Source organism: Lissotriton vulgaris, chromosome 3_2, assembly GCF_964263255.1.
Source record: "Lissotriton vulgaris chromosome 3_2, aLisVul1.2, whole genome shotgun sequence".
NCBI classification, from domain to species: domain Eukaryota; kingdom Metazoa; phylum Chordata; class Amphibia; order Caudata; family Salamandridae; genus Lissotriton; species Lissotriton vulgaris.
The window spans coordinates 250,359,593-250,381,971 of NC_141690.1; positions in this window are offsets into that span (position 1 = coordinate 250,359,593).

Sequence of the window (22,379 nt, forward strand, 5' to 3'; positions counted from 1 at the left end):
ATTTTCATGGACACATTTTGAAATATCAACTGGAAGGAATACTGGTTTTATCTTATAAGAGTGCAATTAATACTGGGTTGCAGATTTATACAGGAAGCAGAACTAGCCGCTCAGAGATTTACGATTTTGACCAGACTTCTGGATCAGTGCACATGCACACTTTGATTTCTAGGACCTTTGCTGCCTAGAAATAAGGGGAGATCTCACTGTATGGTGACAGATAAACAACAAGTCTTGATAAAGGTGGTTATTATCATTAGAACCCACCGAAACGCGTCGACGCCTTTTCTGGTACAATTCAAGACTCTGACATCGATGTTGACGTACAGATGCTGCAATAGCAAAATATCGATGGAAAATATAACGGAGTCCATTTGTACAACCTGTATTTAACAATTTTCATGTTTTACTCCTTCTGACCTTAGCTTCAATTGTGCAGGTCATAATTGATTGTCTTGTTTTGTTTGATGTATTTTAGATTAGGGCATTAGATTAGTTAGCCCAATTATATTGTTTTTATTTACAATGTATTCATAATAAATGATTTGTAATCTGATATATTCTTGGTGGTATATATGATTGTACTGTTTGCATTTTGAGGTATGTTTATGTGAACCTGTTCTTTATTTGACTCAAGGGAACTTTTGAAACTTTGGATTGACAGCTCAGAGCCTGAATGGACCCTGCGTTGTCAAGCACAGCGTGACGGTGAGCACCAGACATTATTCAAATGAGCCCTGCTGAATAGCTCAGCTGGGGCTCAGATGGGGGCTACAGTCTTGGCTGCCAGACACGTTCCCCTCGATCCTGCTCACCAGCACAGCCAATGAGCCTACCTTTTCATGAGTATCAGTACTCTCCATGGCAGTAGAGAAGTGCCGGTACTCAGAGTGATACATTTAAGAAGTGCTGGTACTCAGTACCGGTGAGTACCAGCCCATTTAAAGTACTGGTTCCTACCACTAGGGTGGGCTAAGGGAGCGCCAAAGATTGGTTCACAACATCATTGGGGGTCAAAGGTTGCATGATGTCACTTTCACTACCCCTGGCATATTGGCGATTATGCCCATATCCTCCAAAGGCCCTCTCCATGTTTGCATTCCAGTGTGCAGGGCATAGCCCTTGGGGTGATGTAAGCCTCTGTCATACTAAAATCCAGGCAGACATACAGGGGCAGATTTACGTTTCCTGGCGCATCCCTGGAAATCAGCAGCGATGGACCAGGAAAGATGCATGACGCAAGTTTACCCTTGCGCCACCACAGAAGCGAAGCATTTACAATGCGGCGCACCATGGCGCAAGGATAAACAGATGCATGTTGCATCTGCCGGCGTAAGGTTGGCGCAGTGTGACGCAACACCAGTACTGTTCCAACCCTGCCTATGTACAACATGTTGCGTCAAGCCTTACGCCTGCTTCAAGTAGGCGCAAGGTTTTGACGCAGCGGTGTCGGAAAAGTGCAATCTTGTATATTTCACTCAGGCACTTTTCCGAGGCATTCCTGCGACAGAACGCCCCCTCATCCTCTGCGCCGGAACACCCACATGAAACCTGATACATGTTTCACGTGGCGCAGGGCTTTACAACGTGACGCATCTCCCTAGATACGTCACGTTGTAAATAGGGCACAACGTGGCGCATGGTTTACGCCGCCGCTGCGGCACAAAAGTGACGCAACGGTGGCGCAAATGAGATGCACGGGGCTCGCAAATCTGCCCCTCAATCCGGTCACCAGGAGATTTGTTTCAGCTCTTATTAACTTTGTATCCTGCTTACAATGGCGGCTTCAAAATGCTACAATGTTGCGTTTTCCACTTTCCTTCTTACAGGACTTGAAGGGACGGTCACAACAGGTTTTCTCGTGAGGATTGCATTGTAATTAAGTTTTATTGTAATTCTTGAATTGTATCCTCCGATCACGGACCGCCATTTTGTTGCTGGCTCACAGCAGGGTCGTGCATGTGTTTTCCAGCTCGCTTCATAGCGTCAGTAAGGCTGTTGCATTGCATCTCCCACAGGCAGGCGCTCTGCAGGCGACCAGGCCCCTCGATCGTTGGCGAGGTGAACCCCAACAATGGCTCGGCCCCGCTGCACCTTGCAGAACACTCCCTGCGCGCGCAGAAAGCGCGAGAACATGCCCCCCAGTAATTACTGCTCGGAGAGCTCGGAGCAATCCCTCCCCCGGTCCAGGCTGCGCTTTCGACGGCACGCTGCAGAGAAAATGAATGCGAAGTACTGCAAATTTGATTTAATTTCCTCTGATTGTACAGTATGCTTTTTCAGTATATTGAAGGCTTGCGCAGAGTACATTCCTCTTTCAGCCTCTCGCTGTCGCAGTCGGGTTAAGTAAAGCCAACCGGGTGTGATTTTGAATGGTTTCTCTCGAATAGAGAGTGGGTTCTTTTATGGAATCCCCGATTCCAAAGCGCCCATGTCAGGGCGCGCATTTATGGATGACAAACAAGTGTGCCGTATAACTAAATGTGTTGCAAAATTCGATTTTGTTCATTTCGTAGTTTTCCACTTTTCCTTCTTTATTCTTTTTTGGCTATCTATGCTCTCCCCCCCACCCTTTCTCCATGGCTGTACTTGAAGGGAACTTCACGTTGATTTTCTCTGGACACCTGGGGCTGGGGAATGGACGGGGTTCAGGGCAGTGTACTCCGTTCCCAGTGTCAGGGGCGGGAGGGAGCAGTCACAGCTTTCCTTTCTGCTTCACTCAGATGTGTCCTCGTGTCCCCGGGGCAAGAGGGAGCAGGCAAGCAGTGCTTCTTTCTGCTACCACATCTGCTTCATACAGATGCGTACTGGCTAGCTTTCCTGCTTCCCAGTAGTTTTAGGGGCAGAACTTAGAAGAGTTCAGCCATGCAGTCAGGACTTTAAGTGGGCCAGGCCTCACCGGGTCTGAGTACCTGCAGTTTTTAAAGGAGGCCTCGAAACGGGCCTCTATTGGGCTCTGTTTTGTGCCTGCACTCACTGTAGTCAGTTTTTTCCCGGACTGCAGTGACAGCGGCACATCGATGTGCGCTGCTCACACTGCTCAGGTCTCATTAATGGAGAAGTTACGGCATGACGTCATGCCAGGTGAGCGTTGTAGGGGAAAGGGGAATCCTTTAAAGAGAGCCATTTTCTCTCTGGATTTCCCTTCTCTTTTTGTGACTCGGGAGCAGCAACATCCTCGTGCTGGCACCAGGGCTTTAAGAGGAAGCTTTTTCAATATTATATACAAGCCATAGTTGCTTATACAAATAACAACCATTGAAAAGCCAATAGTCCTGACTTGTATGTATGATGTTACTTGTTGTATCATATATCTGGATGCAATGACAGAAACAGCAAAATTCAAGTCGGGAGGCACACTATGCTAAGCACAGATTTTTAGCTTTTGTGTTTTTAAGCCACGCCCTTAATTACATTAGCCACGCCTCTTTGAGACACCCCACCGTTTTTTCATCCCACTTAAAGCCCTGCATACAGTGTTCCTTCTGCTACCACATCTGCTTCATACACCTGTGTCCTGGCTAGTGTTCCCCCTTCCAGCTCCAGAGGCGGGAGGGAGCAGCCACACAATGTTCCTTTCTGTTGAAGCCAGATGTGTCCTGGCTGGTGTTCTCCTGCCCAGTAGTTTCAGGGGCGGAAGAGATCAGCCAGCCATTACGTTCTGCTGCCACATTTGCTTCACACAGATGTGTCCTGACTGGCTCAGCCACTGACGGCTTCACACACCACTGGTGTCTGAACTTGTTAGGAGGAGGGCCCCATTGGTTACTTTGTACAGTTAACAGTATGTTGCTGGCAAGGGGAAAGCTGACACAGATGGTCCAGTGGTGAGTGTGCTCTCTCGGTGCATGCTGTGTGGTGCCTGTAGAAAAGGAACAGAAATACATAGCCTAAGGATTTATGCAGACGGTGTTACTTTGCTCTTTCCTACTTTTTGACCCTTGCTGTATACCATAGTCGATCAAAGACGTGCCTTTTTTTGAACAGTTCTCTCTCATACGTGGGTCGACGGCGCAGTGCTGGTGAGTGGGAGTCAGAAAAGAGAGATACTGGCTTTCAATGTTGCATGGGATTCCAGGGGGCAATGTAAATTAATGGCATGGGTGGCAATGGTGCTATATGTACTGATGGCAATATGGTTTACAGTCAAGTTAACAGGGCTTTACACGCAAAATAAATTTATTTAAAGGGCATAACAATGATGCTCTTCAAGCAGGGTGCAATGTGGATTATAGGCATGGCAAAGGCAATGTGGGTTAATGACTTGGCTACTGTGCTTATCATGGTCCTTTAGAGTTTCAAATGCTGTGATAATGATTACTCATATTACAATGGTGCGAGAAGATGTGTGTTACTAACATGGCAATGATTCTTTACATGCTTGATCCAATGTGTATTCATTGTATGGTGATAGTGTTGAGGCAATATGATTTATTTAGTGCTTAGCATCCTCAGCACATCATGAATAATCAGCAAGGTGACTGTCCATTTCATGCTCTGCGACATTGTGTTTTATGTTTGTTGGAAATGTACCCTTTCTGTAGGATCACAATGTATATTTTACTTTTTGTGCTGAACGCTATTTTTGCTGGCTATAAAACTCTCAGCTTTACCCCTGCTAATTGTGCTCCCCCTTTCAACATGATGAAATTGGTATACCCCCTGACTGGCACATTTAACTTACCTATGGTACCAAGGTGTTTCCAGGGCCTGTAAGTTAAATGCCACAAGTCAACTGCAGCACCCACTTTGCCATCTACTACAGGAATAATGTAAACATGACTGCATATCTGCCACCAGTACCCTAGTTGTGCAGGTTTTAACTGCAAATTCAAGCTGTCAAAGGAACCCCTTTTTTGTTGACAGGCCTAAACCTTCCTTTTAAATATTAATAAGTCATCTCTAAGTAGGCCTTATTGGTCAAAAGACCAGGTGCATGATATAAAAGTAGGACATGTGCAAATTTAATGTGTAACATTTCCTCACAGTGAAAAAGCCCTAAAATATATTTTCACTGTTGCAGGGTTGGCTGTTGTACAGTAAAGCACTGGGATACAATGTTAAGTTTAATAAATGCCAGTTGGATGAGGCCTGAGTGGCAGGAGGCTGCTCCTGGTGGGTTTTTCCCTTTCTCCTTCTTATACTTAACTTACCATCTTTCATGAATAAAGGAACTACAAGGACTACGCTATTTTCTGTGTACAACATTTTGGTGAGAATCTACAGGGTGCAGAAAAGAGCCTATCTACAAGAGAACTAAGGAACCTACAAGGAGAAAAGAATTTCAACCTAATGAAAAGAAAAATCTAGGAAACAGAACAAAAACAGAGGACTTACAAGACAAGGTAAAACGCTACAGTTTTTACTCTATTTGGCACTACTAAACCCCACCAGAGACCCCGTAATCGGTTGCCCTAAGAACCAAGGGGCAGATTTATGAGGCCCTTGCGCCACGTTTACGCCGCTGTTGCGTCACGCAAGGCGGCGTAAACGTGGCGCATCCCTACGAACGATTTACAACGTGACGCATCTAGGCAGATGCGTCACGTTGTAAAGCCCTGCGCCGCTTGTGGGCGTTCCGGCGCAGGGTGGGCGTTCCGGGGCAGGTGCGCCTCGCAAAAGTGGCTGAGTGAAATCTATGAGATTTCACTCAGTCACTTTTAAGCCAATGCTGCGTCAAAAGCCTGCGCCTGCTTGAAGCAGGCGTAGGTCTTGTCGCAGCATTGTTAAAATGGGGCACCCCCGAGCCTTGCTGGAGCTGCGTCGCGCTTGCGACGCAACTCCAGCAATGCGCCACATTTCCGGCACAGATGCGTGACGCATCTGTACCGTTTTTGCACCATGGTGCGCCGCATTATAAATGCGGCGCACCATGGCTGGCGGAGCCGTGGCGCACTGTGGCACATGTTAACTGGCGCATCCCTGGGGATGCGCCAGTTAACATAAATCTGCCCCATAGAGTGCCAGATCAAGCTCAAGGTCAAAATTCACTGTAACAGTACTCGCGGTATGTGATGAGAGATTTCTGACTTTTAAAGAAGTGTTTCATACCAGTTACGTGAATGTATGGGTTATCCCTGTGAACTGTGAACCCATTGTGAATCCTGTGTTTGAAGACACTTGAATCCAGAAGTCAGAATTGGGCACCCTTTAGCACACGAGAATTATTTCAACAGTTGTCAACTTTTCAGTTTGTATGGAAATATGGGTATTCCCATTCACTACATGTTTGTTAGTTTGGGCAGCGGGCAACGCGGAGCGAAGCATGATTAAAGGACTGTTTTTATTTTGAGGCATGCCGGTTTTCATCACACTTTAACGAGAGTGCAGTTGGAATTACTTAGACACGGAGCATTGGTGACTGTCTTCTTTTATTTTTGGGGGACATTAAGCAACTCTTTTGTGGCCGTTTCATTTACTTCGTGCAACATTATAAAATATTTATATGTGCACAATATTTTAAAAATGCCCGACTGTCTTCCATGATTGCCATTTTGAGTTCCCGTGGCTCCGAGACAGGAGCACGTTCTTTATTCCATAATATTCAAGAGAAAGTTTTAAAGTATATGCTAAATATAAAGTACCATTTGTATTTACACTACTACTGTACATTTACATAAATGTAGTGTTATCACATCCACAATAGGAAATGTCCTTTCTCTCAACTGTTAGAGAGTAAAGGATCATCTAACCTTTTCATTGGCTCAGAAACTCTAGAGCATATCATGTACTGCTCATATCCCTCCACAATCGCCATCTTAAGTTCTAGCGTCTCTAAAACAGAAGCGCATTCTCTGTCCAGTAATAATATAGCACTACTCTTTATATATAACTAGAAGCCATGTTATCACAATCAGAACCTGGAACAGTGTCTTTTATCTCATGGGTAATTTGAGCCTCTGTTAATGCCTCTAGAATTTAAAAATGTGTGCTAAGTCTATCAAGAGCTACTTTTTAGTGCATATAATACTACTCTTTGTAGTCAAGTAAGAGTAGTGTTATCATAATTCAAACCTTGGAACAGTGTCCTTTTTCTCAAAAGCAATCTGTGCCTATGTTCACTTCTTCAGGCCATGGGCATATACCCACATGGACTGTTAATGTATAACCACTGTGACCCGCTGTTCAGGGTATCTATTGTATACATCATGCCAGCTGTACCCAACCAGAATTTTTGGGTCTGGATCTACTACCTCTTCAGACAATAGGCAAATCATTCACCCATATCCTTTTTTTATTCTCCGCTGTTTCAATATTCTCTGTAACAGGTGTCATTTATCTACGAGTGGACTTCTGATACTAGGTCGCTTGTCTTGAGGAGCATGCCATCGCTTTAATCTGCAAACCCTACCCTACTTAGCCTCTCACTTCACTCCTGCAGACAATTTAGATAGTACCTCGCGATCTCGTCATTCAATCCCCTTTCATTGCTCCTCAAACTGTATATCCATCTTTGTTCGCAACTAAACAGAAGATTCTTTACGTCTCCTTCTGGAGTCAGAATCTGGGGTTTTACAATACCTACCCATTTTAAGTCCCCCACCAAGTTGTTCATCTTTTAGAATCGAGTTGTCAATTTCGACACTGTTTCATTATATCGCACATTACTCATGTCATCTATGATCTGAATTTTCACTTTCCTCTTGGTCATCCCAACATACAATAAGTTGCAATGGCATTTAATAAGGTAGATTAAATTTTCAGAGTTGCACGTGGTCTGTTTTATAAGTACCCCAGGGGTATTTCAGCCCAGCTCCAAGGAATTCACATTACTTGTCCGCGGCTAAGCCTTGCATGATCCACATGCATTGTGTCCTGTTACGAGAGGAATGCCCTACAATCTCCGTTCCGCCAGTGGTCATTGTGAATATGGTCTGGTAGACACCAGTAGATTCTTAATACTGCCACTCTTCCAGAATGAAAACAATGGAGTTTGTAAACCCCGACAATTGAAGTTTACAATCTGCCAATTCTTTGCTACAATCTTTTTGACAAAATTGGGAGCCCTGCCGCATATGTTTCTGTCTGTTTTAGGGTTCCCGTGGGTCCCCAGCAGGGCCTTGGTATTACCGGTTTTTGGTCTTTTCTAAGCCCTTTTAACTTCCTGTTTGGGGTTGTTTAGTGCCTGAAGTTTATTACTCTTTTTTTCTGCGTCCTCCTCAAAGTCAGTGATTTTGGAACAATTTCTGTGTGACCACAGGAATTGCTCGTAAGGCACATTCTCTCTTAGAGATTTGGGGTGAAAACTATGAAAGGATAATAAGTTATTCCTGTCCGTCGGTTTATGGTATACCTCAGTCACCAACCTGCCCTGACTAGGTTTAATTTCCAAGTCCAAACAAGCATTTGCAATGCAATAGGTCTCGCATTAGGAAAGTTTGAGCTATTGGCATTGTAAATGACAATTTTTTTATTTATATTTTGTTTTTGAAAATAACTAAATTAATAGCTTTGTCATTTACAATGCCAATAGTTATAACTTGCACAAATGTGACACCTATAGCATTTGTAATGCAATATGTGTTGTATTTACGTGACTTACATGTATTGATATTACAAATAACAATGGCTTTTAATTTTTTTAATAGTTAATAATTAAATAAAAGTTATTGTAATTTATAATGGCAATAGCTTAAAGTTTTGTAAATAACTTTTGTGAAGATTATGTTCAGTGTATTTTATTGTGACAAAATTCCAAGAACAGAAGTGAAATATTAACATGTTTTTGTTACATTTGTAATAAAGCTTCAAACATTGAGAGAGCATATTTGAACCAGGTGTTGTTGAATGGTCCCAGAGATTGATGATGTGGTGGAGCTGAGTGATGTTGTGATGGCAAACGAGTGATGCTGTGGCGTTCAGTGATGCTGTGGTAGCACATAGTGATTTTGTGAGGGTGAGGGAGTGTGAGGGTGAGGGGGTGTGAGGGTGAGGGGGAGTGAGGGTGTGTGAAGGTGAGAGGGGGTGAGGGTGTGTGTGAGGGTGAGGGGGTGTGAGGGGGTGAGAGGGTGAGAGGGTGAGGGGGTGTGAGGTTGAGTGAGGGGGTGTGAGGGTGAGAGGGGGTGAGGGTGTATGAGGGTGTGTGAGGGTGAGGGGGTGTGAGTGTGAGGGTGAGTGAGGGGGTGTGAGGGTGTGAGGGTGAGGGTGTGTGAGGGTGGGGCGGTGAGGGTGTGTGAGGGTGAGGTTGTGTGAGGGTGAGGGGGTGTGAGGGTGAGGGGGGTGTGAGGGTGAGAGGGGGTGAGAGTGTGTGAGGGAGAGGGGGTGAGGGTGGGTGAGGGGGGGTGAGGGTGAGTGAGGGTGTGTGAGGGTGAGGGTGTGTGAGGGTGAGGATGTGTGAGGGTGAGGGTGTGTGGGGGTGAGGGTGAGGGGGTGTGAGGGTGAGGGGGGTGTGAGAGTGTGGGTGAGGGGTGCAAGGGTGTGAGGGGGAGGGTACACGATTGGTTCGGCCCCATGCTGGTGGGCTGAGTGCGAGGCCCTGGGCAGCTGCCCACGCTCCCCATGCCTAGCGCCGGCCCTGCATATACGTACCTGCTTTTGTTATGTATATGTCTACTAGACCTCAATGAAACGTTTGTTGTTATCCTATCGTTTAAGCTATGTTTTTTTTAACAATACCCCCAATCTGTTGTTAACCTCGCCTATCCTTTGACAAATTTCTACCTCACCTACAGCTCAGCCCTGAAGCATGTTCCCCTCACCAGCCACTTTATATGCAAATTTATATGCTTTTGCAGTGACCATGTTTATCAGACCACAATGGAACGTCTGTTTTTATTGTATTGCATATTCTGTGTTTTTGATCAACTCTTGGAATCTTCTTTAGGCACCTGTGAAGGGCTCGGATACCTCCGGGTCTAGCCAATGCTATATAAAACCTGTAAAATAAAAATAAATAAATACCCAAAAGGAACCTCCGATCTTCTAACCTCGAACTGGCCAAAACCCCTCGCATCCGCAGAGCCAGAGCAGGTGAAAGATCCTTCTCACATTGCGGCCATAACCTGGAAAGAGCTCCTGGCAGGCGGCAGGCAGCAGGCATCAGACTCGCCCCCCACCCTGAACACCTTCAGGAAGGCCCTCAAGACCTGGCTTTTCAACTAAACAGAGCTGCAGAACCCCCACCCCCTAGAGCCTTGAGACTCTCACGGGCGAGTAGCACGCTTAAAACCCCTGGTTGATTGATTTATTGATTGATTGATTGAAGATCTAGAACTTTCCACTCTATTTCTGAGCTTCGGAAGCAGTCTAATGTGTGCTTGCTCTCAATGTGTGTTTAGAACAAACACACATTGTTTACATACAGTAGAGTAGCAGAACCTAGCATAACATAATGCAAATTAATTTTAATGACACATTTTCTGTAGCTTAAGTACTAGCATTGAAAGATAAATTATATTTACAAACTTTAAGCCCTTCATTTAAACCCCATCATCTACTTTGATAATGCAGTGTCGCTCATTCAACACCAAAACGTCCCTCATTCAAACCCCAAATGTCTGCCATTTATTTTTCAAAATGTCTTTATTTAAACCCAAAAATGTTCCAGATATTCCATATAATTTCAAACCCAAAGTGTACAACGCTCGAACGACAGTATTCATCCTCAGCACCGCTCAAAGCTAAGTCTCCGTACCAAAACCTGTAAACACCCCCTCCTTTAAATACCTCACACGATTAATATTAAAAAAGTCCCTCGTTTAAACATGTTATAGTTAACAACAATAACATGAAAGAAAAAAGCTCAATAGACTATTGAACTACATTGCGTCGCTTGTATGGACGGGGGTACCAGGAACTACAATTTCATATAACATCATTTAAAGTGCTAAAAAGGCAGATATTTTGCCGGCAACAAACAGTAACACAAGTGAGGAACGAAGGAACAACAGAGATAATAGGCATAAGCTCGAATAAATCGATTTTTTAAGAAGAAAAGCATCGCCTGAGGAAATGCCGCACTCACAGAATTTCCGGCCCTTAATCTAAAACGCTCGTGCACTGCTCGTCGTGTCTTGACGCACGTGCCACTATCACGATTCATGGTCCGTAAACTCCCGCTAACGAGCTTGCGCAGTGTGGCGGCCATGTCATACCCAGGCAAGATATCAGTATTTTCCTATGCTGTTACGAGATCAAGTACGCATTAATCTTCTCTACTCGAATTCCGAAAGCGAGGCACACTACCCTTTTGCGATCAAAAGCACGTGAACATATTGAAATAATTACATTTAAAAATAGACTATTTAGTGGGACAGAAAATGTCAAGGAATTAGACGTAAAACAAACTTCTTACGCACTATACTATCTAGAAAGAAGTCCAACCAGCCAGCGAAAGCCTAGTTATGGGTATAAAAAGATACAAAACACCTTCTGCGGCGTGCGAAAATCTACCCATGTACAAAATCGCGGACATACACAACAGCTTCAACAACCAACCAACGCAGACCAAGACCGAACAACCACCCCCCACCAACACCCTCCACGCCTGGACCCCGATCAGCACCGAAGACACCATCCGCACGATGAACTCCATCCACTCCGGATCACCGACCGACCCCTGCCCTCACCACGTCTTCAACAAGGCTGACGCTGTCATCGCACCCCACCTGCGAGACATCATCAACACATCCTTCGACACCGCCGCCTTCCCTGAGAGCTGGAAGCACGCCGAACTCAGCGCTCTACTCAAGAAACCCACAGCGGACCCCACCGAACTCAAGAATTACCGCCCCATCTCGCTCCTCCCGTTTCCAGCCAAAGTCATCGAGAAGACCGTCAACAAGCAGATGGCCGCCTTCCTCGAGTCGAATGGATCCCTCGACCCCTCACAGTCCGGCTTCCGAGCCAATCACAGCACCGAGACCGCCCTCATCGCCGCCACCGATGACATCCGAGCCCTGATGGACAACGGAGAAACAGCGGCCCTCATCCTCCTAGACCTCTCCGCGGCATTCGACACTGTCTGCCACGCACCCTAGTACAGCGCCTCAGCAACGTCGGAATCCAGGACAAGGCGCTGGAATGGGTCATCTCCTTCCTCGACGGAAGAACTCAGAGAGTCCGCCTACCACCGTACAAGTCAGAAGCCACCAAAGTCATCTGCGGCGTCCCTCAAGGATCCTCTCTGAGCCCCACCCTCTTCAACGTCTACATGAGCCCCCTCGCGGCCATCGCACGCCAACACAACCTCAACATAATCTCCTACGCCGACGACACCCAGCTGATCCTCTCCCTGACCAACGACCCCGCCGCCGCCAGAGCCAACCTGCACGAAGGGATGAAAGAGGTAGCCGAGTGGATGACGACCAGCCGCCTGAAACTGAACTCAGACAAGACGGAGGTCCTCATCCTGGGCTCCTCACCCTCCGCCTGGGACGACTCCTGGTGGCCTCCCGCCCTGGGCACCGCACCCAAACCGACAGACCATGCACGCAACCTGGGCTTCATCCTGGACTCCTCCCTCTCCATGACCAGGCAAGTCAACAACGTTTCCTCGGCGTGCTTCAACATCCTACGCATGCTACGGAAGATCTTCTGGTGGATCCCCACCGAGACCAGGAAGACCGTCACCCAGGCCCTCGTCACCAGCCGACTGGACTACGGCAATGCCCTCTACGCCGGTACCACCGCCAAGCTCCAGAAGAGACTCCAGCGGATCCAGAACGCCTCAGCCAGACTCATCCTCGACATCCCACGAACCAGCCACATCTCCGGACATCTGAGAGACCTTCACTGGCTCCCCGTCAACAAAAGAATCACCTTCCGCCTCCTCACCCACGCACACAAAGCCCTACACGACCAAGGCCCGAGCTACCTCAACAGCCGAATCAACTTCTACGCTCCCAAACGCCACCTCCGATCAGCCAACCACGCCCTCGCCGCCGTCCCCCGCATCCGAAGAGCGACGACAGGAGGAAGGTCCTTCTCCTACCTGGCCGCCAAGACCTGGAACTCCCTCCCGACCGACCTGCGCCTGACCCAAGACCACCTCTCCTTCAGGAAGAAGCTGAAGACCTGGCTGTTCGAGCAGTAGCAGCACCCCCCCCCCACCCCCAGCGCCTTGAGACCCTACGGGTATGTAGTGCGCTTTATAAATGTCATTGATTGATTGATTGATTTATTTATTATTTATTGGGTTGATTATATTGGGGGGGGGCATTACCATCAGCAGATAGAGGTCCGACATCCACCCAATTACATACAGAAACAACAGTGGCAACTACCAATACTACTAGGAACGAGAGTGCCGCCGCGCTGCCCGCGGCGACCCGGAAGCTCTTGGCCGGCCGGCCAATCCGCTCGCGGCCGACCGGAAGTCCCGCCTCCCGAAGTCCGCGAGCTGCCGGCGCATGGAGCGCCCTGCCGTCCGGTGTAGCCCGGGTCCCCAGGAGGGGGCCGGGGAGAAGGAGGAGTGTGGCGCCTGTTGCGGGGCTCCTCTGACCTGAGGGAGCCCCGATTTAGATGAGGAGACGCGCCGTGAGGAGCCCCGCCGGAAGAGCGCAGTTGGTGAGTGGGGCCCAGGGCTGATGTGAAGTGCGTGCGTGCCTGTGTGTATGCCTGGGGGGGGTAGAGGGGGGGGGGAGTGTGTGGGCGCGTGTGTGCGCGAGGGAACGTGTGTGCGCATGCGTGACTGTGTGTGATTGAGAGAGAATGCGAGGTAGGGGATAGTGTGCCTGTATGTGTGCCTGTATGGGTGCCGTATGCCTGCGTGTGCATGCGCGCGCCAGTGTGTGTGTGCGTGCGTGCATGCAGAGGGGTGGGGGCTGCCTGTGTCTGTGTGTGAGCAAGGGCTTTGCACCGCGCATGCGCAGCTACCAGACGCTCGCTCCCGAGGTGAAATCTGACCTCGTCAAAGCGCGCGTCTGGTAGCTGTCCACATTCCTAAATACGGGCCACAATTGGTCTGAAGCAGACACCTTCAATGCTCACGCATTGAGGGTAGGTCTGCTCGACCTAAAAACTAAGGGCTGAGTTTGAACCCGTTGGCGTGAAGTATAAAAAGGGGTTCCTGCTTTTTACCCACTCATGGAATGCCTGTACCAACTCTCTGTCCTCTTGCCAGATTAAAAGAACTTCATCAATGAAGCGATGCCACAAATTTATATATTCAGAGAAGAGGTTTTCAGGGGAGTAAATGTATTCTATTTTAAATTCTAAGACATTGAAACATGCCAAGTTTGGCGCAAATGTACTTCCCATGGAATTACTATGGGACTGGAGATGCATGGTATTGTTGAACAAATTGTATTTTGCTCTTTTATGGTTGCTCTGCTAAACCGAATAAAGATTTTATGATGATGATGATGAAATGAGAGTGATTCCTTGTTAGCGCCAATTCTGCTAAAGTAAGGATGAAAGTACTTGGAGTCTGATATTCCCAATCCTCCTGGTACAGAATGTATTCAATCACCCTCAGGGTCTCTTCTTAGGGAATATTTGTCTCAGTGCTTAATTTGTAAAATATTAAGTGCAGGTGCTCACATTTTTTAGGAGGCCACACCCACTTCCACAGCTCCGCACACTTCTTCTACTGGCCCCACCAAAGTCCTTTATTGGCTCCAGCCATAGCCACGGGCCTTAACACATCAGAGCCACCTCCCCACTTCTTGAGTTCAGCAAGAAGCTGAAGACATGGTTCCTCATCCAAGCACCTCAGGGACCTCACACCTTCACACCTGCCCAGGGTCCTGGATACCCTCTTGGGAGATTAGTGTGCTCTACAAATTAATATATCATACAACCTATGGAAAATCTATGAAAACAACTCAAAAGTGAACTCAAATTAGAGAATTTGTGTACATCTCAAAATGTAGCTTCAGGAAGCTTTACCAACTAAAGAAAATGTGCTTGTAGTGTGTTGTTTAAAAAACGGAAAGAAAAGATGGGACGAAGGAAAATAAGGAGGGCAGGGTAATAGATATGAGCATGAAAGGTATTGGGTCAAGGAAGGAACAACAGGAATAATGACAGTGTAATATTGCAAGTAAATTTGAAAATAAAAGATTGAAATGCATTTCTATGTCGTTAACCCACCATGTATGCTTGTACAGCACATATTCACCTGAGGGAGCCTTGACACCAAATTAAGAAGGTTATTGAACTTAATGGCACTAATTTTATCGACCTCAGAAAGATGAAAGATTGAGTGGCCACCCCAAGATTTAAATGATTGACCCTAAGATGGAACACAGATTCCTGGAATCGATATGAAGAGATATGTGTAAGAAAGAAAAACATTAAAGGGATAGTTAGGAAGGAAGAAAGGTGTAAAGGCAACAATAGATACAAAGATACAAAGGTAGACATAGAGGGGTCGATTCTGATCCTGGATTTTTATTTTCCATACAAATCGGATCCGTATTTTTTTCCATCCAAATTGTACGAGTCCCTTCCAACCCATGTAGTACGATTCCTACGGGAAAAATACATACAGATCGTCCCGATCCTTACAAATCGGATTTGGAAAAGCTGTACGACACGACTTGTAAAAAAGACCATACAATTTGTAAAAAGGCTTTCCAACCCGTCAAGTACGATTCGTACCGGGTTGTCAGCATACGATTTGTATGGAAAATGGCCTGTATACGGGGAATGACTCGTATCGGGCAACAAAGCGAACCCCTATACGTCTCGTACCCTGGTATGACTCATTCTGGAGGCACAACTCATACCGGGGTACGGGTCGTATAGGGGTATGAGGCGTACAGGGGTCCCCCCACATGCGAGGCATGTGTATGGTGCGTACCCCAACATCGCGCATGTACGCACCGTACATACGCGATTTTGGGGTACGGTGCGTACACAAGTGATTTCGGGGTACGGTGCATACATGCGCGATTTTGGGGTACGGTGCTTGTACGGTGCGTACACGACCAGTACCCCTTCATCGCGTATATACGCACCGTACCCCACTTTCCGTGTCATCTGTATGCACCGTACATGCGCACCGTACCCCTGTATTCATGGGGTGTACGACGCGTACATGGGGGGGTCTGTCTCGTACTGTTTTTGGGGCGTACAAGGTTTTCCTGGCACTTTTTGGCTCCTGCAAAAAAAGAGCCGTACTGAGTGCCGTTTGTACGAATCGTACTTGACGGGTTGTAAACTGCTGCCGGGAATACATGGGGACATCACGTACTAAGCAATCCGAATCCGAATCGCTTGTATATACGAGTTGTATGGTCTTTTTTACAATGTGTATGGAGTGCGTCTATTTGTACGGATCGTACTTCCTAGGTTGTAGGTTGTAGGGGAATCCTTACAAGTACGAGTTGTATGGGGAAAACGCTCCATACCACGATTTGTACAGCATTTTTCCAGGATCGGAATCGGCCTCAGAATGTGAAGACAAATGGGAAAAGCAGAGATTGTGAGTGCAGGATTGGAAAGGATCATAACGAGAATGAAAAGTGAAAAGAGGAGAAAGGCATGGGGAGAACAGTAGACAAAGGGGAGCGCATAAAAGGAGAGTGGAAGGGAAAGATGAGAAGGTGAAAAGCAGTTAGTGGGGGAGGCGGCGAAACGTGGACGTGAGGCAGAAAGTGACGAACCGCGGACATAGGGTAGAAACTGAAGGAAGAATGGAGACAAGGGGAGGAGTGAGGTGTGAAGGGAAGAAAGAAAAGCAGATACTGATGGAGAGCAAGAAAAGAGTCCAACTCTGCTTTTTTAAATATACAGTAAATAATTATGTAAAGTTAAGGGGTGGCAGGCCTGTAGCATTCTTGGCCTGTCTGATCAATTCATAGCTGTGCTGTCCAACACACACAATAGCGATTTTTTAACTGTGTTAAGGTTTTATTACATCAAAAGATTTTTTGTGCCATCACAATAGGTATCCTCATAAAAGATAATATAGTGCAGTTATACCATCGCGATAAGGCTTTGATGGAGAATCAGGCGCTCATGCTTTAAAGAAATAGTTTTATCACACGATCAGGCTTTGAGACACAATATACCACTGCCACCTATTTCAAAATGAAGTAAGACTTCAACTCGGATCTGAGAGGCTTCTACACTGCCGTTTGAACTGATAAAGCACAAAATTCAAGTGAGTCTGTCCGCTGTTGAGATGTGAGCAGAGACCCCCACTCTCCAAACCTCCACCCCAAATGTAGTGCCACATTTTCTACACTTTCTAGGATTGCCACCAGACAGTTTTATAATGGCATCAGTGGTATTTAAAATCCTAGTTGGTACAAAAATAAGTAGAATCTCCTAAAGCTGGTATTCTTAGCCCTTAGTTAAGTATCATTGACTAATAATTAATTAATAAAGACGAGCCAAGTTACAAATGACTCTTAAAACAACAAACGGTTGGTATTATACTCTTGGAAATGTAGTTAGCATCTAGTGGTGGGCAAAATCTGCTTTGTCGAGCTACGCAAAGCTCCGCAAAACGGTAAAAAATCTCCGCGAACACGCTGAAATTCCACGAACGCGCGGAATTGCTTGTTTGCAATGCTTTTTTCCTGTTCGCGATCGCTGTTTGCGTGCTTGGGGAGAAATATCTCGCGAACATGCATTTTGAGAACCCAAACGCAGAATTTTGGGTAATTTCGCATTCTCCCCAGAACGCGAAATTACCCAATTTCCGCGATTGGAACAGAATTTAGTAGCAACTCACATGTTCGATATAAAGTTACCCCATCCATGCAATCTAATTCACAGGTTGTTACTTCTACCACTCCATGATGAAAGTCACAATTTTTTTTTTGATTTCAAAGTATTTTATTTATAAATAAGTGACAAAGAATAAGAGGTACATAATATAATAGAAGTGATACAATTGAGGCAGGATAGACAAGCAATCAGAGGTTAACCTTGAAGTGTAAGCATAGTAAATGCATTCCTAAATAAAAGTAGCCTGTTATATGAAAGTCACAATTTTTAAAGCTCACAGAGGAGAAGCTGAGTCCTGCACCCACTGCTCACATAAAGCACAACGTACATTTAAGGAAGGCATATCAAAGAATGGCCGTTCCCGCCTTTGAAACCAAGCGCAGCATTAGAGGAGAACTTAAAGTGCAAGAAGGTGTCAAAAATCACACCAGCCTTACTTTGCGCCACATCCCAGATTCTTTGTTGGTATGGCAATACAAATACTGTCAAGATACACACATGGGGAGAAGAGCAGCTCTAGGTAACACCTCAAGTTAAAAGTTCAAAGTGTGTCAAGAAGAGATTGTTTTACGTGCTAGTGTCCTCAAGTCTTGCAGAATATAGTCTAGTCTAGTCTAGTCTGGAAATTTGTATTGCGCAAAACATATCACGTCCCGTGAGGGAGTCTCATGGCGCATGCGGACAGTCCCGGAGTAAAAAGGAGAGAGATCTTACGAAAAGGCAGAGACCTAGCTGAAGAGCCATGTTTTCAACAATCTTCGGAAACTCATGTGCTCGGTCGTTGCACGAATATTCAGAGGAAGTTTGTTCCATAGATGAGGTGCCATATGTGAGAAATCACGTCCCCCATTCCTGACTGTTTGTATTCTAGATGGCGTAAGTTGGAACTTATAGCTAGATCTCAGTTCTCGTCCGGGCTGGTACCAAGTCAATTTTTGGTTCCAGTATTTGGGTCCAGTGCCATGCATATGTTTGTGGACCAGACACATGGTTTTAAAAATGACTCTCTTTTTTATGGGTAGCCAGTGTAGATTTTTCAGGCTAGGAAGGGAGGGGGATCGTTTTGGGAGTCCTAAAATCAGACGAGCAGCAGTGTTCTGAACAACTTGCAGTCTCTTTATGTGACATTCATTTATGGCAAGCAGAATGGAGTTGCAGTAATCTAGCCTATTTATAATAAGGCCCTGAACTAGAACTTTGCGTGCTTCTTTTGGTATCCATTTAAAAGCTCTGCGGAGACTTCGCATGATTCCAAAACAGGTTCCAACAGTGTGGTTCACATGGTCCTTCATGGATAATTTATTATCCATGTGGATTCCAAGGTTGCGGACAGATTCTTTTGGGACCGGACATTCCCCCATTTCCGGGGGCCACCAGTCCTGAGACCAGTGTACACTGGCTTGACCGAAAGTCATTATTTCAGACTTTGCGCCGTTTAGTTGTAAATGGTTTAGACTCATCCAGTTTTTAACCTCTATTAAGCACTTTTTAAAGCGTTTTTTGGTGTCATTTATATCATGTTCAAGGGTAACAAGTATTTGCGTGTCATCAGCATATGATAACACGTCAAATCCATGTGCCCTAATGAGATTGGCCAGGGGGGCCATATAAACATTAAAAAGCGAAGGGCTGAGGATAGAGCCTTGTGGCACACCCCTTGTAACTGGCCGTGTGCTGGCTAAGGTTTCATCTGTTTGCAGTGTGGTGGTTCGGTTTGACAGATAGCTAATGAACCACTTTAAGACCTGCCCTTTGACACCATACTCCCACAGTCGTCTGATTAGGATATGGTGGGAGATGGTGTCAAAGGCAGCTGATAAGTCTAAAAGTACCAGAATGCATGATTGGCGCTTGTCAAGGGCATCTCTGATGTTATCGGTCACCTCTATCAGGGCTGTCTCCGTACTATGTGCCGCACGGAAACCTGACTGTGAGGTGTCAAGTAGATTGTTCCTCTCGAGATAGCTTCTCAGCTGCTCATTTACAAATGCCTCCAGCACCTTCCACGAGAAGGGTAGCAAGGAGATGGGGCGATAATTTGAAAAGGTGTTTGCATCCGCACCGGGCTTTTTTAGTAGTGGTTTTACTCTAGCCGCTTTCCAGATTTGAGGAATTCCGCTTCTCTCAGGGATGTGTTTAGGAGGCAAGAGAGGGGATGGGCCAACACTGGAGTGAGGGTAGTAAATAGTTTGGATGTTAGGTGGTCACAGGGAGATCCGGATTTTATTTTATGTCCCAGACGTAGGATTTTATCATCGTCTAACAATTCAAAAGTGGACCAGTTGGGGGAAGAGACCTCTTTGTTCATGTGTAGTTCTATGTCCAGGTGTTGGAGAGATGTATTTTCTGCATTGAATGGTTGACATATTTTTGTGATCTTATCGTCTAGGAACATTGAAAGGTCTTCTGTCCATTCTTTGGTTTTTGGGGCCTCTGGTGGGCTTTTAACGGACGTAAGTTCTTTTAGTATGTGGGGGAGCTCTTTGGACGAGTTTTTAGCTTTACTTATGCGTTCAGCTATATGGTTTTTTTTTGCCGCTTTGATTTTCCTCATGTATTCAGTATGTAGGGTTTGGTAAATTTTGCGATCATTGGGGTTTTTTGTTTTACGCCAGATTTTTTCGGCATTTCTTGTTTGAGTTTTAAGATATTTTAGTTGGTCGGTAAACCATGGTGAGGTTTTTTCCCTACAGTACACCTTTCGTAAGGGGGCTATTTTGTCTAGTGTTTTATGGATGGCAGACTCCAGGTGTATAGCTCCGAGGTGTACATTTTCCTTGAGGTTTATGTGATCTATCTTGAAATTTTCTGAAAAAGAGGCCTGAGTAACACTTTTCATGTTTCTACATGCTTTTTGCGTTTTATTTATTATATTTTTAGCACTATGTCCACTTATAGAGAATTTCACCAGAAAGTGATCGGTCCATAATAATGGAGTGGGAGTCTTTAGTGAGACATTTGGCGAGTTTGTGAATAAAAGATCAAGAGTATGACCAGCTAGATGGGTGGGACCAGTGATCAATTGTGTCAAATTAAGTGTGTTCATTGTGGAAATCAGTTTTTCTGTGTCCGCTTTGGACTGATCATCCACATGATAGTTAAAATCGCCTAATAGTAGGAAATTGTCAGACGTCAGTATAGGAGTTTTAAGAACGAAAACTGCACGTTCCTCTTTTAGGGTACTGTGAAGCAAGTGGTTGTAATGTTTGCCCTTTGCATTTATGTTTTTTTGCGAAAACCAACAAACAGTTTAGGGGCTCTAGCCTAGTGATACTTCCGAGAGGACATGTGGCACGTGCACTTACCAGTTACGTGTATATTCAAAATTGTCCCTGTTTTTGCCCATGGCAAGAGCAGACTGTAAGGATGCCCCATTGTTTATTCACCACCTGCACACGCCGCCTAGAGTGGACTCATCTGTCCCTGCAAGACTGTCAGCTCACAAAGTATTTCTGCAGGCACAGATAATCATACCTTTTAAAGACTTTGCCACATTAAAATGTGTTTTGTTCTCAAACACATATACACCGCAGATGCACACGGTTGATCACCAGAAGAGAGTCACGCATTCAGCAGCATGGACCAGGCTGCCCTATATTTGCAGACTGAACTAGTGAAAGTTACGTTACCAGAACCACATGCTCGTAGTAGCGTACATTTGACCTTCCATTACTTGCTTCACAGTAACTTCACACCCCCTGTTTCTAGCTAGTTACGCAATCTTTCCTTACTGCCTTCTAGTTTGAATTACTCTGTGGCCGGCCTGCTGTCCCAAGTGCTGCCTGCGTCTTCTGTGGCAGGTTAGCCTGCGACTGCGCAGTATGCTGGGGTGGGCAGGGCTGCGGGAGAAAACAAAGTGGGGACTGATTTGCTTGCACTTGAGGGGTGATTATACGCCTGATTCATGTGTTCCCCACAGAGAGGCAGTGCCCTGTCCTGGGGCACGTCTTCTCTCGGTGCAGCTATGGCAGAGCCAGGTCTTGGCACGGGAAACAACCTTTACAACACATTTTTTACAACGCACTACCATTACAACAAAACTTTTACAACACAACATCCATTACAACGCATGCATTTACAACGCAACCATTACAACGCATGACACTACAATGCACACCACTACAACGCATGCCATTACAACGCAGTCATTTCAACGCATAACATTACAACGCATAGCATTACAACGCATAGTACCCGTACACTATCCAACACTTACCCTACTGTTGCACCCCCTCGAGTTAGAATAGTAATTTTTACCCCTACACTTTCCAGCACTTACCCTACTATTGCACCCCCTGGAGTTAGAATAGTAATTTTAACCCCTACACTATCCAACACTTACCGTACTGTTGCACCCCCCTGGAGTTAGAATAGTAATTTTTACCCCTACACTATCCAATACTTACCTTACATGCAATGTAATGTTATGCGTTGTAATGGTATGCGTTGTAAATGTAGTATGCGTTGTAGTGGAATGCGTTGTAAAGGTAGTTTCAAAGTATTCGTTTTAATGGTATGCGTTGTAATGGTATGCGTTGTAATGTATGTTGCGGTGTACAAAATGCATTGTAAAGGTAGGCATTGTAAAAGTATGCGTTGTAAGGTCATACATCCCTTGGCACAGATCTGCAGGCTGCCTTCACAGCAGCACTGCTGTCCCTGCCCCACTGCCAGGCAAGCCCCTTCGGGATCATTGGCGTTTGCGCCCCACCATGCACCAGGAAAGGCAGTGGGCACACTTTTATCTTGTGAAAGCT